General features: G+C 36.1%; 1 protein-coding gene across 8 annotated transcripts in view; it reads left to right on the top strand.

Annotated features, from left to right (window-relative positions):
* Positions 1–17,550, top strand: part of TBC1D5 (TBC1 domain family member 5) — a 557,272-nt gene that overhangs the window by 178,830 nt on the left and 360,892 nt on the right. The window contains exon 1 of one of the 8 annotated variants that reach the window (XM_032259269.1): positions 13,351–13,378. The exons of the other annotated variants lie outside the window; for them this stretch is intronic. The gene's annotated coding sequence lies outside the window, so the exon portion shown is untranslated. Of the gene's footprint in view, positions 1–13,350; positions 13,379–17,550 lie in introns of those variants that run through there. 8 annotated transcript variants of the gene reach the window in all.

The following is a 17,550-nucleotide window of genomic DNA, read 5'->3' as shown; positions in this document are numbered from 1 at the left end:
GTTACATAGAGGAATAAATTAATCCCAACATTCTCTGCTATTTTCCATACCATATTTATGTTTAGTGCATTTTCTCCCCTCAACAGCAGCTTCAAAGACTCTAGAAACATTATTATGGAAAGCATCTTTTGAAGGCAAATGTTGATTTGCAGATAATGATAGTATTTTTATTAATATTTGTCTTACTGTTTATTTTGGGTAGAAGATGCACAAGGGTTTTCTCCCCTCCTTTTATAACACAAAACTTTCTTGAGGTAAAAGCACTTTGGGATAGTTGCTGAATAACTTTGGAAGTGTTTTCGGAAAGAAGTGATTGCCATCAGGTATGCTTGTTTTCTGCTGCTATATGAAATTTTAACAACCTAGATTAGAATATGGCTAATACAGAGTAGTATATGTTTTAGATCTTCACCCACTTACATTTTTTATCATTGTTTTATAAAATTTAAAAGAAGCAAAAGAAAATTTAAAAGAAGCAAAGAAAAATTAGACAAGATTGTAAACTTGTCAACCAAATTCCTTACGTCTTATCCTGAGTGAGGAAGTAGAAGAATTGAGGTTTGATAGATGTCTCATTGCACATACTGCAATAAACATAGAATTATATCATGAAATCAACTATTCTCATGTGCAGTGTGATCAGGATGTTACTATGGTAACATTTCCATTTGTGAATTTTTGTGTAGTTAGAATTTGTAGTCATCACATCATACTACCATTGGCTTTTTGATTTTTCATCTAAATAAATCAGTGTGCTACCTGCATGCTATTAGGTGGCACCACATATAGCACTTAAGTATCAGTACACTCTAGGCTAGGAAATCAAAAATAGGGGAAAAAAAAAAGAAAGAAATGGGAACATTCTGGTAAATTACATTTTAAGACTGTCCTGATGTTGCTGGTAAAATTTTAAATGTTTCTTAAGAGAAGTAAAAGCATTGCTAGTTATTCTCTGAGATGCTTTAATTTTTTTAAGTATATGATGATGAAATTGGTTAGGTATGGTAGCAGTAGAAGGAGGGCTTTAATTTGTCTTCTAAATGAGTGCTAAATAATCACAACAAAAGCAATGACCCTTCTGAGACTGAGAAGGTTCATTTTGAAACAGTCCCTTTTCATTTTAACCTTGTTAAATATTTGATATTTGTTGTTTTTAGATGTTTAAAAGTTGTCCTGCATATTTCACTTCTCATTATAAAGTCAGATTCTAATATCTTAGGTTAACTTGTATTAAAACAGCCTATAATGTTCCCTTGTATCAATTACTGTATTCTAGTAAAGATTCCTACTGTTTTTGTTTTGTTTTGCTTCCTAAAGCCCCCCGCTGCTGTTGATTACACCTAGATCTGCTACTGATTGGAACTGTTAAAAGGCAAAGATAGTGTGGCTGGTTGCTGAATCATTTAATTGTAGGACTAATAAGAGATGTTCTCTCTGGGACCTAACCAAACTTGTGGCACTAGAATGTTATATATAAAGGGGCCAAGATATACTATTTTGCATATTAGTAATATTTGAAGATGTGAAATTTATTTTCTTGGAATGTGATAGAGGACTATCAGCAGACTGATTAGATTTCCAAACCATGTAACTGAACCCAACTGAGAAGGAAAGGAAAGGGAGGAGGAATCCTAGAGAAAATTTAGTAGTATTGTCAGTCTCTGGCAATTGAATGCTATTACTTTTTATAAAGATAAGTGGTTTATAAAGATAAAACAAGTGGATTTAGTACTATTATCGGTCCCTGGCAATTGAATGTTATTTTTACTTTTTATAAAGATAAAACAAGTGGATAACAATATGTGTAAACAAGTGTTAATTCAGTAATCGAGAGACGTGATAATAAAATGGTAAGAAATTGAAACTTAAAATTTTCATTTGTAATTGAGGCCATATTTCTAAGTCCAGTGCACAGTATAAATGAAGCTGTGCAAAATATAAGCGCCCTGTAAATAGTTTATATTTAATTTTGGAATCTTAGATAGGATTTCTATGATAGGGTTTCCGTGATAGCTATGGGTGTTTTTTTTTTTTTTTTTTTGAGACGGAGTTTCGCTCTCGTTACCCAGGCTGGAGTGCAATGGCGCGATCTCGGCTCACCGCAGCCTCCGCCTCCTGGGTTCAGGCAATTCTCCTGCCTCAGCCTCCTGAGTAGCTGGGATTACAGGCACGTGCCACCATGCCCAGCTAATTTTTGTATTTATTAGAGACAGGGTTTCACCATGTTGACCAGGATGGTCTCGATCTCTTGACCTCATGATCCACCCGCCTTGGCCTCCCAAAGTGCTGGGATTACAGGCGTGAGCCACCGCGCCCGGCCCGCTGTGGGTGTTTTTTAAGGCAGTTACAGATCAAGAATAACTGTCAATTTGTACCCTCACTACGTTAAAAATTTGAGAGAATTCTTCCTGTGCTGGATTTAGTAAGGAATTATAAAGAGGGTATGGTTATGCTCATGTATATTTAATAATTTATGATATTGTTACTCTTCTTTTTGTTCATTATAAGTTATTGCTAATTCTTTTAAAGACATTTCAGTTTGTTATTTACAAACTGCATCAGTGGTTTAAGTAATTTGTTTGAGGTTGTGTACATCTATATCTTAAGTTGGGAAAAAGCTAGTTTCTTTAAGGTATTTATTGAAATATTTCAATAAAGGGAAGGGTGACAAGAAGGGTGCTGTCAGCAATGTGTATTTTGGTTTGGAGAGAGAAAGAAATTAGACAGTTTGTGCCAAGGACTAGGAAGCAAATAAGTGCTACAATTGTAATAGTGGCAATAGAAATAAAGTAGAATTCAGTGTTTGTATCTCTTATTTTTGTTGGTGACGCATTGAATAATGTGCCAATAAACATTGAAAAAACACCAAAATCTTATTAGTGGCTAATAAATATTCATGTTTTCTTACATAATAAGCCACTGGACTATAAGCATCTTGAAGGCACGTATTACTCATTTTTGTTATCTCGGGACTTGATGCAGTATGTTGCTTTTAGTCATCATTCCACCTTTAAAACGGAAAAAGAAAAATAAGAAAGATACTGTATTGGTTTGCTAGGACTGTCATAACAGTACTACAAACTTAGTGGCTTAAACAGCAGAATTTATCCTCTCACAGTTTTAGAAGATAGAAGTCTGAGATCAGGTGTCAGCAGGGTTGATTGCTTTTGAGGTCTGTGAAGGAGAATCTGTTCCAGGCCTCTTTGTTTGGCTTGTAAGTGGTGGTCTTCTCCCTGTGTCTTCCCTCTGTACATGTCCAAATCTCACATTTTATACAGAAATAAGTTGTATTGGATTATGTTCTACCTCAATGACATTTTAACTTGGTTTTTACTGTAAAGACCCTATCTCCAAATAAGGTAAAACTCTGAGTTTACCAGGGGTTATGATTTCAATGTATGACTCTTTTGGGGTCATAATTAGATCAATAGTAATGCTGTTTTAAGAAATAAAAAACCAGCTGGGCGCGGTGGCTCATGCCTGTAATCCCAGCACTTTGGGAGGCCGAGATGGGAGGATCACCTGAGATTGGGAGTTCAAGACCAGCCTGGCCAACATGGAGAAACCCCAACTGTAGTTTAAAAAAAAAAAAAAATACACACACACACACACACACACACACACAATTAGCCAGGCATGGTGGCAGATGCCTGTAATCCCAGCTACTCAGGAGGCTGAGACTGGAGAATCGCTTGAACCCAGGAGGTGGAGGTTGTGGTGAGTCGAGATCAGCCTGAGTAACAAGAGCGAAACTCTGTCTCAAAAAGAAATAAAAAAACCATAGTTTCAGCTTTTATTTGTTTGTTATTTAAGAAAATTGATCCATAACAGCTCTGATTGAAGTTGATGTTATTTATAGGCCAAGAGCTAATGACATATACAATTAATTGTAAAATAAACACGCTAATTCTGCTGTTAATGTCAGCATAGAGACCCACAGCTATTTGTTCCTTTGTAATTAATGCCATGTGCCATAATTTTCACCTCAGTTTACTGTATCTTACCGTATCAGCAGTTTGACAGCTATTTGTTGCACTGGTTTCCATCTAGTGGCAGAAATAGGAGATAGGCGGCTACCTTTGAAAAGAAAATAGTGTTTCTTATCTTCCCTCCTTTATTTCACCACATTTGGAATAATCTAAATTATCTTCTACACCCATTATACAGAGTTCTTAAGTTTTAAGTAAACACACATTCTTATCTAAATATTATTGATAATCAAATTACAATACTGATAGGTGGGTTTTTATGTACAATTTTGAATAGTCATTTTTCTAGAACAGTTGTTCTTGAAGTGTGGTCCCCAATTCAGTGCTTCAGCATTACCTGGTGAATTTTAAGAAAAGCAAAGTTTTGGGGCCAGGAACGGTGACTCACGCCTGTAATCCCAGCACTTTGGGAGGCCAAGGTGAGTGGATCACGAGGTCAAGAGATTGAGAACATCCTGGCCAACATGATGAAACCCCATCTCTACTAAAAATAAAAAAATTAGCTGGGCATGGTGGCGCTCACCTGCAGTGGAAAAAAATGGAACCCTTGTTCGCTGTTGGTGGGAAGGTAAAATGGTACAGTCATGGTGGGAAGCAGTATGATAGTTTCTTACAAATACTGAAAATAGAATTTCCATATGATGCAGTGATCCCACTTCTGGGCGTATCCCCAAAATAGTTGAAAACAGAGTCTTAAAGGGATAATTTGTATACCCATGTTCATACAATAGCTGAAATATGGAAGTGTAAACTAAAAATAAAATTTTAAGCTTTCTCATTGTCTGAATGAACCCTTCCTCTCAAACAAGGGCATTCCACAGTTAACCTGAAAACTAGTTCAGGACATGATGGAAAGGGGGCGATCTGGCATTACCCATTATACTCTCCCTTTGGAATTGAGGCACAACTGACCAGCGTTAACATTAAAACAGAGATCTTATGACTTTTTGTAGCAATAAGACACCAAATTCCAGCCTGACTAGAGTAAAGCATCACATGACAGCAGGGCCTGGAAGAAATTGAAGTATTTTGCCCTGAAATGCATTTCTTTGACATATTTAAATGGCCCTGGAAAGCTGTCTCTCATAAGCAAAATCTATATTCTGCAGAGAATACCTTTCCCTTTCTAAGTCTTTTCTCTGATCCTGGAGAGAAGTCTCATAAGAAACATTTACAATCTATTCTTTCTGAAGCCTGCTACTTGGAGGTTTCATCTGCATAGTAAGAACTGTGGTCTCTACAACCCCTTATCTTAATGGGTTCTACACTCCCTTATATGGAATTTCCGGTCTTTATTTATTATTTATTTATTTATTTTTGAGACAGAGTCACTCTGTCACCCAGGCTGGAGTGCAATGGTGCGATCTCGGCTCACTGCAACCTCCACCTCCCAGGTTCAAGCGATTCTCCTGCCTCAGCCTCACAAGTAGCTGGGATTATAGGCACGTGCCACCGCGCCCAGCTAATTTTTGTATTTTTAGTAGAGACGGGTTTCAACATCTTGGCCAGCCTGGTCTCGAACTCCTGACCTTGTGATCCACCTGCCTTGGTCTCACAAAGTGCTGAGATTACAGGCATGAGCCACCGCGCCCAGCTTTATTTTATATTTTTATTTTTTGAGACAGAGTCTCACTCTGTCACCCAGGCTGGATTGCAGTGGTGCAGTCTTCGTTTACTGCAGCCTCTGCCTCTGGGTTTCACCTGATTCTTATGTCTCAGCCTCATGAGTAGCTGGGATTGTAGGCACACTGTGCCTGGCTAATTTTTTTGTATTTTTAGTAGAGATGGGCTTTCACTACGTTGGCCAGGCTTGTCCTGAACTCCTGACCTCAAGTGTTCCACCTGTCTCCGTCTCCCAGAGTGCTTGGTTTACAAGTGTGATCCACCATGCCTGGCCTCACTCCAGCTTTTTGTATTTTCAGTAGGGACAGAAATTTGTCATGTTGGCCAGGCTGGTCTTGAATTCCTGGCCTCAGGTGATCTGCCTGCCTCAGTCTCCCAAGGTGCTGGGATTATAGGGATGAGCCATCATGCCTGCCTGGGTTTCTGATCTTTAGATAAACTCTTTTGACAAGTTGCCAGTTGGAAAATCTTTGAATCCACCTGTTACCAGTGGTGAATCTGTGTGGGTCTGCAACAACTTGATTCTTGCCTACTTGGAGGAAGCAATTTGGTGGAGGGATAGTAGTTAGAGACTGAAGCAAGTTTTAGAGCAGGAGTGAGAGTTTGTTAAAAAGTTTTAGAGCAGTAGTGAAAGGAAACAAAGTAAACTTGGAAGGGCTAAGCGGCTGACTTGTGAGATCCAGGTGCCTTGTTTATCCCTTGACTTGGGGTTTTATACATTGGTATGGATCTGGGGTTTGCTGAGTTGTGCACATGTTCACTTGAGGAGTTTTTCCCCTTACCTGTTGAGTGTTCCCAGTGAAAGGTCATATAAAAGGCCATTTTGCCCCTTAGTGTGCCTGTTTGAGCCCTGCTCACCCAACTACTGAGATATTAACTGAGAGGTGGGTAACACCAGTTCCTGATGTTTTCTATTTGGAGACTATCTTTTCCTAGTGCTGGCTCTCACCACTTGCCATTTTAGAGAGACAGTTTAACAACCACCTGACCTCATGGTTGCCTGACATTTCTGGGAACAACAAGGGGGTGGAGGTGTGTACATACCTGTCAGCTGGAAGCCTCCACTTTGAGTTTTTGATTTGTTCTGCCTTTCCTGACTGAAACATTGTACATCTTAAATGTATTGATTGATGTCTTATGTCTTCCTAAAATGTATAAAACTGAGCTGTAGTGTGACCACCTTGGGACATGTCATCAGGACCTCCTGAGGCTGTGTCACAGGCATGTCCTTAACCTTGGCAAAATAAACTTCTAAATTGAATGAGACTTATCTCGGATGCTTTTGGGTTTACAGAGCAAACCAAGTGTTTATCAGTAGATGAATGGATAAATAAAATGTGGTATATACCTATAACGGAATATTATTCAGGCTTAAAAAGGAAAGAAACCAGATATGCTACAAGGTATATGAACCTTGATAACACTGTTTTCAGTGAAACAAGCTAGTCACAAACAGACAAATTCTATGTGATTCCACTTATGTGACAATTAGAGTAGTCAAGATTATAGAGACAGAAAGTAGAATAGTGATTGCCAGAAGTTGGGGGAGGAGCAATGGGAAGTATATTTAATGAGTACAGAGCATAAACCAAAAATAAAAACCCTAGTCCCTAACTGACTGAACAGACTCTTGGCCAAGAAAAACTGGCCTCAGAGAAACCAGAAGAACTGAATTCTCAACCATGACTGGAAGGGAGGCTAGACATGCCTTGTTATACCTCCTCCCTTATGGAGTTTAGGTTAAAGTAAAAATCGTAAGACAGTCAAAGCAGACTGTCTATGGCAGTAAGATAAAAATGATAAACAAGACCTGAGGCCATGCTAGGCGATGGTTAAGCCACAATCTACAAACCATAACATCTCTCATTAGGTTTTTATTAAGCCAGTATAATGTGGCTTACTTTCCAAGCTGACTCTGGTATAGCATCAAATAACTAATAGTGGGCCCTGAGGGAAATAAAAATATTTTACGTCAAAATTTATTTCATTGACATATTTTAAAAAGGCTGCCAGAAAGCCATCAGGTTGAAATGGCCATGCAAAGCCATCTTTTTTAGGGGAAACTCCATTACTATAGTCAGACCTTCCGTTTCTAGGCCTTTCCCAAATCTAGGAGAGATTAACTAATAGTCTGATACCTTTGCAGTCTGTAGACATTTATCATATATTTTCTTTGAAGCCTGCTACCTCAGACCTCATGTATGTTACAAATCTTTGGCCATAATCTGCCTTATCTTAACTCAATCATTTCTTTCTGTGACTTCATGTCTGCAAACAAAGCTTAACTCTCTCAACCAGTTGCCACCTAAAGAATCCCTAAAACCATTCTGTAACTTATAGTTCCCCTCCCTGCCTTCAACATGCTCTGTCTTTTTGGGCTAAATCAGTGCATACCTTCTATGTGTTGATTTATGTCTCTGCCTGTAACTCCTATCTCGCTAACATGCATAAAACCAAACCGTAACTCAGCCACTGCAGGCGTAACTCAGGACCTCTTGAGACTGTTCCCCAGGTCATGGTCCCTTGTTTTGGCTCAGAATAAACCCTTTAAAATTTTTACAGAGTTTTAGTTTTTTTGTTAACAAGAAATTTGGTTTTACATGATGAGAAGTTATAGAGATGGATGATGAAAATGGATGAGCAACATTATGAATGTATTTAATAACATTGAATTGTACACTTAAATGGATAAGACGGTAAATATCATGTGTATTTTACCACAATAAAAAAATTTAAAAATGTATTTCTAATTTTGATGGCTGTTTCCAAATCACCTTCTATGTAGATTATACTAATACATTTTCTTTAACAGATAGAAGTTATTGTTGTAAAAGATACACTTTTGTGACTATGCAGCAGTTTTATATGACCATTATATTTTTGAAAGGAACAGATCTGTATTAAGCTTTAAAAACCCACAAAACTTTGACTAATATCTTTCAACAGTTTGTAAAGACTACTTTAGTGTTTCGTATATTCAAGTTATAATATGTTTGAGAAACTTCTTGATGCATGCATTTGAAACTAAGATTTAAGATTGTCTACTAATGTGCAGTAAATCTTCATTTAGTGATTCATTAAAAGGTAATTTTTACATATCTGAAAAAAAATCTTTGAAATAGTTTTAGTTTACTGTCAGTGGGTACTTGGACAATCTTTAAATATGGGGATTAAGGAGATACTACTTAGGTAGTTTAAAATTTATGATTTTTTTGGTAATTGCTATAACGTTTTTAATTAAAACTCCTTTTAGGTTTTTCATTTATGCAATATCATTGGTTTGTTTTGTGTTAATCATTTGAAAGTTTAAAATGAAGTAGTAGTGAGAGAGCATTGGCTGTGTGTGTGTGTGTGTGTGTGTTTTTAAAAACATTCTTCTTCCTCCCCACCCCCCAACTTTTTATTTTATTTTTTTTTTTACACTCTGTTAACTTAAAACTACTAAACAGATTTTTATTTTAATCTTTGGAACAAAAAATGTTCTCTTGGGCTGATACCAGTACTTTTTATGCCAAGTTACAGACCGGAGTCTATTTTTATAGGCCAAGATAGAAACCTCCGAAAACCAGAGTTTATAATGGAAACATTGACAGGCCCATAACTATCGCAGCACACATGGCACTGCTGAAATCATAAGGTACAAGGCACAAGATTTCCCATGCAAGGGAACATTGACTTTATCAGCGATTGTATTGTCAAATGTCTTTCAACTAAGATTTAATAAACATCAAGCTGTGTCGGGGCCATAAAAGCACATTATGTGGGCCTGATTCCTTCCCTCCGAATGCTTGTACCAACTACACTGATACAGAGAAACACTTGAGTAAACCTGTTGGGAGACAGCCTTTTGAATGGATTTAGTGGGAATGAAATATATGAACTTTCTTCTTTCTATATTTAATTTCTGATACAACCCTGAAAATCGTATGTTTTTGTGTATAGGTCCCTATACACATGTTCTAAGCATTATTACAAAGGAGGTAAGCTAGTCATCTGCATCTTCATTTTAATAATTTCATTGAAGAAATTTAAACTGTGTTGTTACACAGTCAAGGAAAATTGATACTGAGTAGTTAGGTGAGTTAAAAACTTATTTGTTTCTCTTTGAGGGCTCCCATTGGGTAAAAAATAGAAATAGCCTTCTTCAAAAAACACATTTGGTTACTTAGCTTTACTTGATTAAAGAAAAGTCATTAAAACAACCACCCTGAGTCTTTACATTGCTGTGCTTTTAATTATATTTTAATTTAAACAGGACTACTCTCCCTACTATTAATTAATGATTGCCATTGGTTAACACTGAATGACTCTGTTCCTTTAAAGGAAAACAGTAACATAATCATATCTGATGTCTACAATGATTTGAGATACAGAGTTAATTTGAATGTTCATGAGAGTTAGATTCTCACACTTCTAACATGGACATTGTCTACTCTTTTTCTGCCTTTTCTTTATCTTGTTAAATGCTGGAGAGAAGTAGAGGTGTTATGTTAGATATGCTATCTCAGAAGCATTGTGAAGTGTTAAGAGAAAACCAGAGTCTTGTGGGAAGATAATGAAGTGATAGTTTGTTGCTACAGATTTTGCAAGTACTGCCAAAAGGAATAGGTAAAAAGAAGATGTTAATTTGAATCTGATTCAGATTTTCTTTTCTAATTTAAAATTTCCATTGACTTACATACATATATGTTTAATAAGATTTAGGTAGCAAACATGCTTGCCAACCTGAGATGTATCTTTTCATGTATCTGGTTTTCCATTAATGAATATAATATGGATATATTTTGCATAGTTTAAGATTTTTGGATCTGTCGTTAAATTTCTCCCCATAATATATTAGAAACAGTGCTTTTGCATCCTGGAAGATAGAAAATTCCTAAATGAAAGTGAATTTATTCTGTATAGCTGTACTAATTCTAGAATAGGGGGCCTTATTTCCATCAAAATGGGTGATTCTTTTGCTTTCTGGATCTATTTCTTTGAGGAGGAAAGACAATACACTAATTTTTCCATCTGTTTCCCCTTGCCATTGCTATAGAAAACTTCACAACAGGGTTCAGAAAAAACTGCTGGACTTGATTATGAAGGTTAGAGAGAGAATCGCATACTTAACAAGGGTTATTCTTTAAAGGTTTGAAATGAAATGAAATGAAGTTATCTATCTATCTATCTGAATGATAGTTGTGTCTGTGTATGTATGTAGTGAATGAAGAAGAAAGAGAAACAGATACTGACTTCCTAGGGTTACAGATTTGTCTGATTAGCAAATCATTTCAGAAGCTAAAGTAGAATAATATAAAACTAAAAGAAACCAAAATCCAGAAGGACTGTTAGAGCTGACTAAAGGTTGTCTTTTGTAATTCACATTCGCAGCTGAACAGGCTGGTAAGTGCTAAAGACCTTTTGACAATTCACAAAATCTATTATATACTCTGTTAATAAATTTATCCAATCCAATCTTATCACCAGCAGTTTCTGACTAAAATAGTTTTGAGGAAGGCGGTGTTTTTAATCAGAGACTTAGAGTTTTCTTAGTCTTTGTTCTTCATAAAGCAATGATTGTTTGAGTTGGTGGGAAGATTTTCTTTCCCTGCCTCATTCACATGTTCATCTTCTCCTTCCATTCCCCCATATTAGGACTTGCTACACCGTATACTAGTGTAGGAGCTCATGAACTTCAGTAGTTGTCAGTTCCTCGGGGAAACAAAGATTTTTAAATGTGGTTAATGAAATTGATATGTTTCAATTGAGAAACAAACTTGAATATTTTTATTTTCCTCATATGTTTGCATTAAAAGGTCAAATAAAGTCACAAAACCTGTGACTTGAGTATTCATTTTACATGTGAGGAAACTGAGACACAAAGTGTTTAATTTGTCTACTGTCAGATAGTGAGGACAGTTCCTCATTTTGAGCCTAGATAATGTGACTAAGTCACCAGTGTCAACAATAGTAGATTCTGGGCCACGTGTTGTGGCTCATGTTGGGAGGATTGCTTGAGGCCAGAAGTTTGAGATCAGCCTGAGTGAAATAAGGAGACCTGGTCTCTACCAAAAATAAAAAAAAAATTAACCGAGCATGGTGGCACTCATCTGTAGTCCCAGCTACTTGGGAGACTAATGCTGGAGGATTACTTGAGTCCAGGAGTTGGAGAGTGCAGTGAGCTGTGATTGTGCCACTGCCTTCAGTCGTATGTGACAGATGTCCTATCTCTCAAAAATAAATAAATAAAATAAATAAGTAACTAGATTGGAAGTTTTCTTTTGTAGAAATAAGCATAGTGGGCCGGACGCGGTGGCTCACGCCTATAATCCCAGCACTTTCGGAGGCCGAGGCAGGTGGATCACGAGATCAAGAGATCGAGACCATCCTGGTAAACATGGTGAAACCCCGTCTTTACTAAAAATAACAAAAATTAGCTGAGCATGGCGGCGCAGGCCTGTAGTCCCAGCTACTCAGGAGGCTGAGGCAGGAGAATCGCTTGAACTCAGGAGGCGGAGGTTGCGGTGAGCCGAGATTGCGCCATTGTGCACCAGCCCGGGTAACAGGAGCAAAACTCCATCTCAAAAAAAAAAAAAAAAGAAATAAGCATGATGATGGAAAGAAGTATGGTAGCTGCTCCATTCTAGGGATACTTTTCTTCTCAGGACTCTTCTTCCCCTTTTATTCTCTCGGAAGAAAGAAACCTCCTGTTTTGTTTAATTTTTCCCCATTAGAAGCAGAAATATGATTCAGTTTCTGAATTTATTCAATTTATTCAACATTCTAAAACTGAATGAAAAGAAGTTAGGAAACATTTGAGTGAGAATGGAGCATTTGAGATTAACTTTATCAAGTGATTAGTAGAATCTGTTCTGATGGATATAGTTTTACTTATTCAGCAATATTTATTATTGTATGCCACATCATGAGAATAGATCGGTTTAAAAAAGGAGTAAAGAGATTTAGGAAGAGGAATTGGTTGAGAGAGGATTTCTGCACCGAGACTTCTTATCCAAGAAAATAGAGAGGTAGGGAAACACTGGATGCTTTTTAGAAACTAAAAAGACATGGGAGGGAGGATTGGGAACACAGGTGTGGGTAGATCGTGAAAGTCATTGAAAACCTACAGGGGCATTTATACTTCAGTAGGCATTATGGAACCATAGACATTACCATATTTAATCACCAATATGGGTTTTTCTGAACAATAGTAAGCTTTATAAAGCAATGTAATAAGAAACAATGGATTCTGAGCCACAAGATGAATTTTATTCATAGTTTTGCTTCACAATTGTAGGAACTGGAGCAAGTCACTTTAACATTTTTATAATGAATTATTTTTAAAAGATACATTCTCATGTTCTATTTCTAAAAGTGTATACTTACGTATACAGTTAGAGAATTCCTCTTTCTGATGCTTTGTTGGTTTCTTTTGTGTCCAGAAATGTTAATGCATAGCAAACTTCTATTTGCGTATTTTCATAAAATAATGGGGTCATACAAATAGCATTGTTAATTCCAGTATGCTGTGTATATTTTTTTAAAATCATAGCATTTAGATTTTTAATTCCTACCTATTATTCTATTTCTGGATTACTGGTATGTATGTGTGTGTGTATATATATGTATGTGTATATATATATGTATGTATATATGTATTGAGATGGGGTTTTGCCCATAACCCAGGCTGGAGTGCAATGGCACAATCTGGGCTCACTGCAACCTCTGTCTCCCAGGCTCAAGTGATTCTCCTGCCTCTGCCTTCCAAATAGGTGGGATTACAGGCACCTGTCACCACATATGGCTCATTTTTTTTTTTTTTTGTATTTTTAGTAGTGATGGGGTTTCACCATGTTGACCACGTTGGTCTCAAACTCTTGACTTCAGGTGATCTGCCAGCCTTGGCCTCCCAAAGTGCTGAGATTACACGTGTGAGCCACTGCACTTGGCCTGATTACTGTAATTCATAAAACCAATGATTATAGAACACTTAGATTGCTTATGATTTTTCACTGTTACAATCAACTTCATTCTGCATAGATTTGGCTAGAGGGTATATAAGTAGGATGCATTTTTAGTGGTAGAACTGTTGATTCAAAAGTTAGATGCATTTGTAATTTTGATAGTTCTTGCACTTTTTAAGTCAAGTGCATCAAAATGCATATTTCTGCAAATTCTTATCAAGATTGGGTATTGTCCACCTTTTAAATTTTGCAATCTGATAGGTGAAAAATTGCATCTGATTGTTTTAGTTGATATTTCTTGAACTGTGAGTGAGGTTACACATTATTTTATGTTATCAGCTGTGTATATGTATAACGTTTCATTCTATGCACTACTTGTTTTTCTCCATTCATCTCTTTAACTCTTCCAGTATTATTTTTCTCATGCCTTTTTAAAGGGGAATAATACCTGCTTATATTAGATGGTTGGGATGATCAAATGAGGTAGTATTTGTCAGTGTTTCTGAACCTTTTTTAAAAAATCATGGCACCCCTAAAAAGTCTTTAAAGAAAAACTTCTCCCAGACATCCTCCCCCACGAAACACATTTAATAACACAAATGTACAGATATACTATGTTTCTCTTTATGTACTCTGTTCCATTTAAGGACCATAAACTATTATAGTATCTGTGATTCCCCACACCTACTCTGTGCACCAATTTCATCCCCTAGGAGACAATATCACTGCCATTGAGAATGCATGATATATGTGAAAATTTTTATAAACTGCAAACTGCTGTTTAAATGTAAAGCTTTATTGTTAATAATTTGCATTTCATATGATATAATTTTACATGTCTCTTTTGCAGCTGCCTTTTTTTCAGTGCAGCTTTCTCTGTTGCAAACATAGATGTTTACTATTTTATTGTCCATTTTGCTGGCTTCAGAACAATTTTTTTTGAGTTGATCTCTGATCAGCTCTCTCCATCCATCTCTACCTGTTGAAATACCATTTCTTCAAAGCCTGTCCTAGGTATTCCCTTCTCCATGAAGTCTTTTTAGACTCCTGTATTTACTCCTTGATTTTTCAGAGTTAGAGCTCCTTTTAATACATCTTCTTTGCTGTGACATTCTACTTTTCATTATGTGGTCTGTGTATTTTTTGTGTTCTACCTCCCAGGAGATGTTGCTTCTCTCCTCATCTCTAATCCCTGATGTTCCTTTCCCCATGCCATTGTACATAGTGAGAAAGCAGTAGGATATCTTAAAATGAGTTTCTGAAGAAGTTTCAATTCAATATCCAGCCACTTGGAGTGTGACCTTGGGCTGAAATTATTAACCTGTTAGTCTCAATTACAACCTATGTAAAATGGGGGTAATGATGATTCCTGTCTGATAGGATTGCTGAGAAGATTAAATGGGATAATAATATACATACAACACAGTGTCTAGCAGTTAGTAAGCATTAAATAAAATATTAGCAATCATCACTACGCCAAACGGTTCTTAGCACAGAGAAAAACAAATGACGCTAATTTGTTCAATAAATATAATTGAACTGCATCATTGTTTCACAGATGACAAAGCATGGCATGAAATTTTGTCATTTACTTTCAATTGTTTACTGAAGTTTAGGCATAGATTTCAAAATTCTAAAAATTATGCAGTAATTTTATTTAAATTAGCATGGCAAGAATTTTAGAACACTAACGTACTTTGCTTTTAGACATTTTATTATGGTATTCAATGAAATTTTGGAGATAGTGTGCTACTGTCTTTTACCTAAGTGTATACATTAGAAAAAAGAAGGTATGTACTTTGGCTAGTCAAATTCCCTTGGAGTTAGGGCAAGGTTTGTGTAGCTCCTCTGTAGTCCCAGTTGATTTAGTTTTGTTAGTTACTTCTTTTCATATATCCTTTCTGACCTGTGTATGCTCTATGTAGAGTTTATAGAATTGTTTTGTTGTTTAGTATTCACGGATGTCTTGAAACATTCTTTGACAATCACCATAAAGCCTTTATGTTTTCTGACTTCAAGATATTATGTGAGCACTATGTATTGTGTTCTGTCTTTTATAATTAGCTCTTTCTTCTGTATCCATTTTTCATCTAATCAGTGCTTTAATCTTTCCTTCTCATGAAAATGAAATTGAAACAGTTTTGTTTCCATTTTGAGGGCTTATAATGACATTTTTATGTATGTCAGGTTTCTTACATGGACAGCCTCAACAGTTTTTGTGTTAGAACACATATGGACAGAAGTTGGCGTGTGCACAAATCTCTTTTGTTAAAAAATGGAACCATTACAGTCACCTTGGATTCTGAGAGAAACCCTCATATCAGATCACTTTCCAGTGATACTCAAATTCATTATTTAATAATATTTTAATATTTTAAATGACTATCATTGTTTACTATCAATTTTATAAAGTTTGTATATATTTATATATTTGGGAAATTGGAATTTTTCTTGCCTCTAAATAATGATAGTCTTCTATTACAGTTGAAACATTTGCACATTTACACTGATGTATCTATCATGTATGGCTCATGTTATCCAAGTTAATAGAAGTTTCTGCTCCATCAGCAAGTAAGCTCATCATTTTTGAAGCTACTAATCAATTAAATTGACCATTTTAATATGGACTATAGCATATTTTCTTCACATTTTGCATTATTGAATGTTTTCAAAATTTAAGGTCCCACTCAGAGAGGATCATACCTTAGATTCTTGTGCAGTATCATGTGTATTTGTTGACATTAATACAAGAATTAAAATATGTTAACTTATGAGTGAAAGTGTTAACATAATATTTTATAATCAATTCAAGTACTCTCACATTTTCTTTGGATTTCCCCTCCTAAATTATGCACTGGTAAAAATAATATAGCTGACCCTTGAGCAACATGGGAGTTAGAGGTGCTGACCCCTGTGCAGTCAAAAATCCGTATATAACTTTTGACTTCCCAAAAAGTTTAACTACTGATAGCCTACTGTTGACCAGGAAGAAGCCTTACCAATGACATAAACAGTTGATTAACACATGTTTTGTATGTTATATGTATTATATTGTATTCTTACAGTAAAGTTAGAGAAAAGAAAATGTTATTAGGAATATCCTAAGGAACAGAAAATATATTTTCTCTTCTTTAGGATATTCTTAATATATCCTAGTGAATAGTAAATATATTTACATTCATTAAGTGGAAGTAGGTCATCATAAACATCTTTATCCTTGTTGTCTTCACATTGAGTAGGCTGAGGAGGTGGAAGTGGAAAGGGAGGGGCTTTGGTCTTGGTGTCTCAGGACAGGCACATGCAGAAGAAAATCCACAAGGACCAGTACAATTCCAACTATGTTGTTCAAGGGTTAGCCGTAGTCTCTGAACTGTGTCAGAATAATCTTATACTCTCTGTTTCTACTCAGCAGGTCTTGTATTCTTGTCATAATATTTCATTTTTCTGCCATATGGTAGCTGATGGTCTCCACTAAGAAGTTTGTTCATTTGTCTATTACATTTCTTTACAGCTCCTTTTTTCAGGGTAATTTAAAAACAAGATTCTGTGGAGCTGGGTCAGTACATTTGAATCATGCATTTTAGTTTTTTTCCAGTAGCAATCAGATGACAGCTCTGGGAAAAACATCTCTTTCCTGCCTTTGGGTGAGTTCTTTTGGAGTCTTGTCCTTTGAGATCTCTTTTTATCCTGGAGCTCCTACAGTGGTCATACCACATATTTTCCCATGAATACTTGCGATTATGTGTCTCCTGGTAGGGTTGTCAGATAAAATACAAAACTCCTTGTTAAATTTGATTTTCAATAAATAATGAATACTTTTTAGTGTAAGTGTCTTAAATATTTGTTGTTTTTCTGAAATTCAAATTTAGTTGGGCATCGGTATTTATTTTTGTTTTACTTTATTTATCTGGCAACCCGTTTCCTGGACTTTTTCTTACCTAAACTTTGAGGCCCTGGAGAGAAGGAGATTGATGGTATCCTAATTCTGTAAC

The sequence above is a fragment of the Sapajus apella genome, unplaced genomic scaffold (genome assembly GCF_009761245.1).
Source record: "Sapajus apella isolate SASKATOON/1434 unplaced genomic scaffold, GSC_monkey_1.0 scaffold4, whole genome shotgun sequence".
Classification (NCBI taxonomy): Eukaryota; Metazoa; Chordata; class Mammalia; order Primates; family Cebidae; genus Sapajus; species Sapajus apella.
This window is presented reverse-complemented; position numbering and strand designations above follow the sequence as displayed.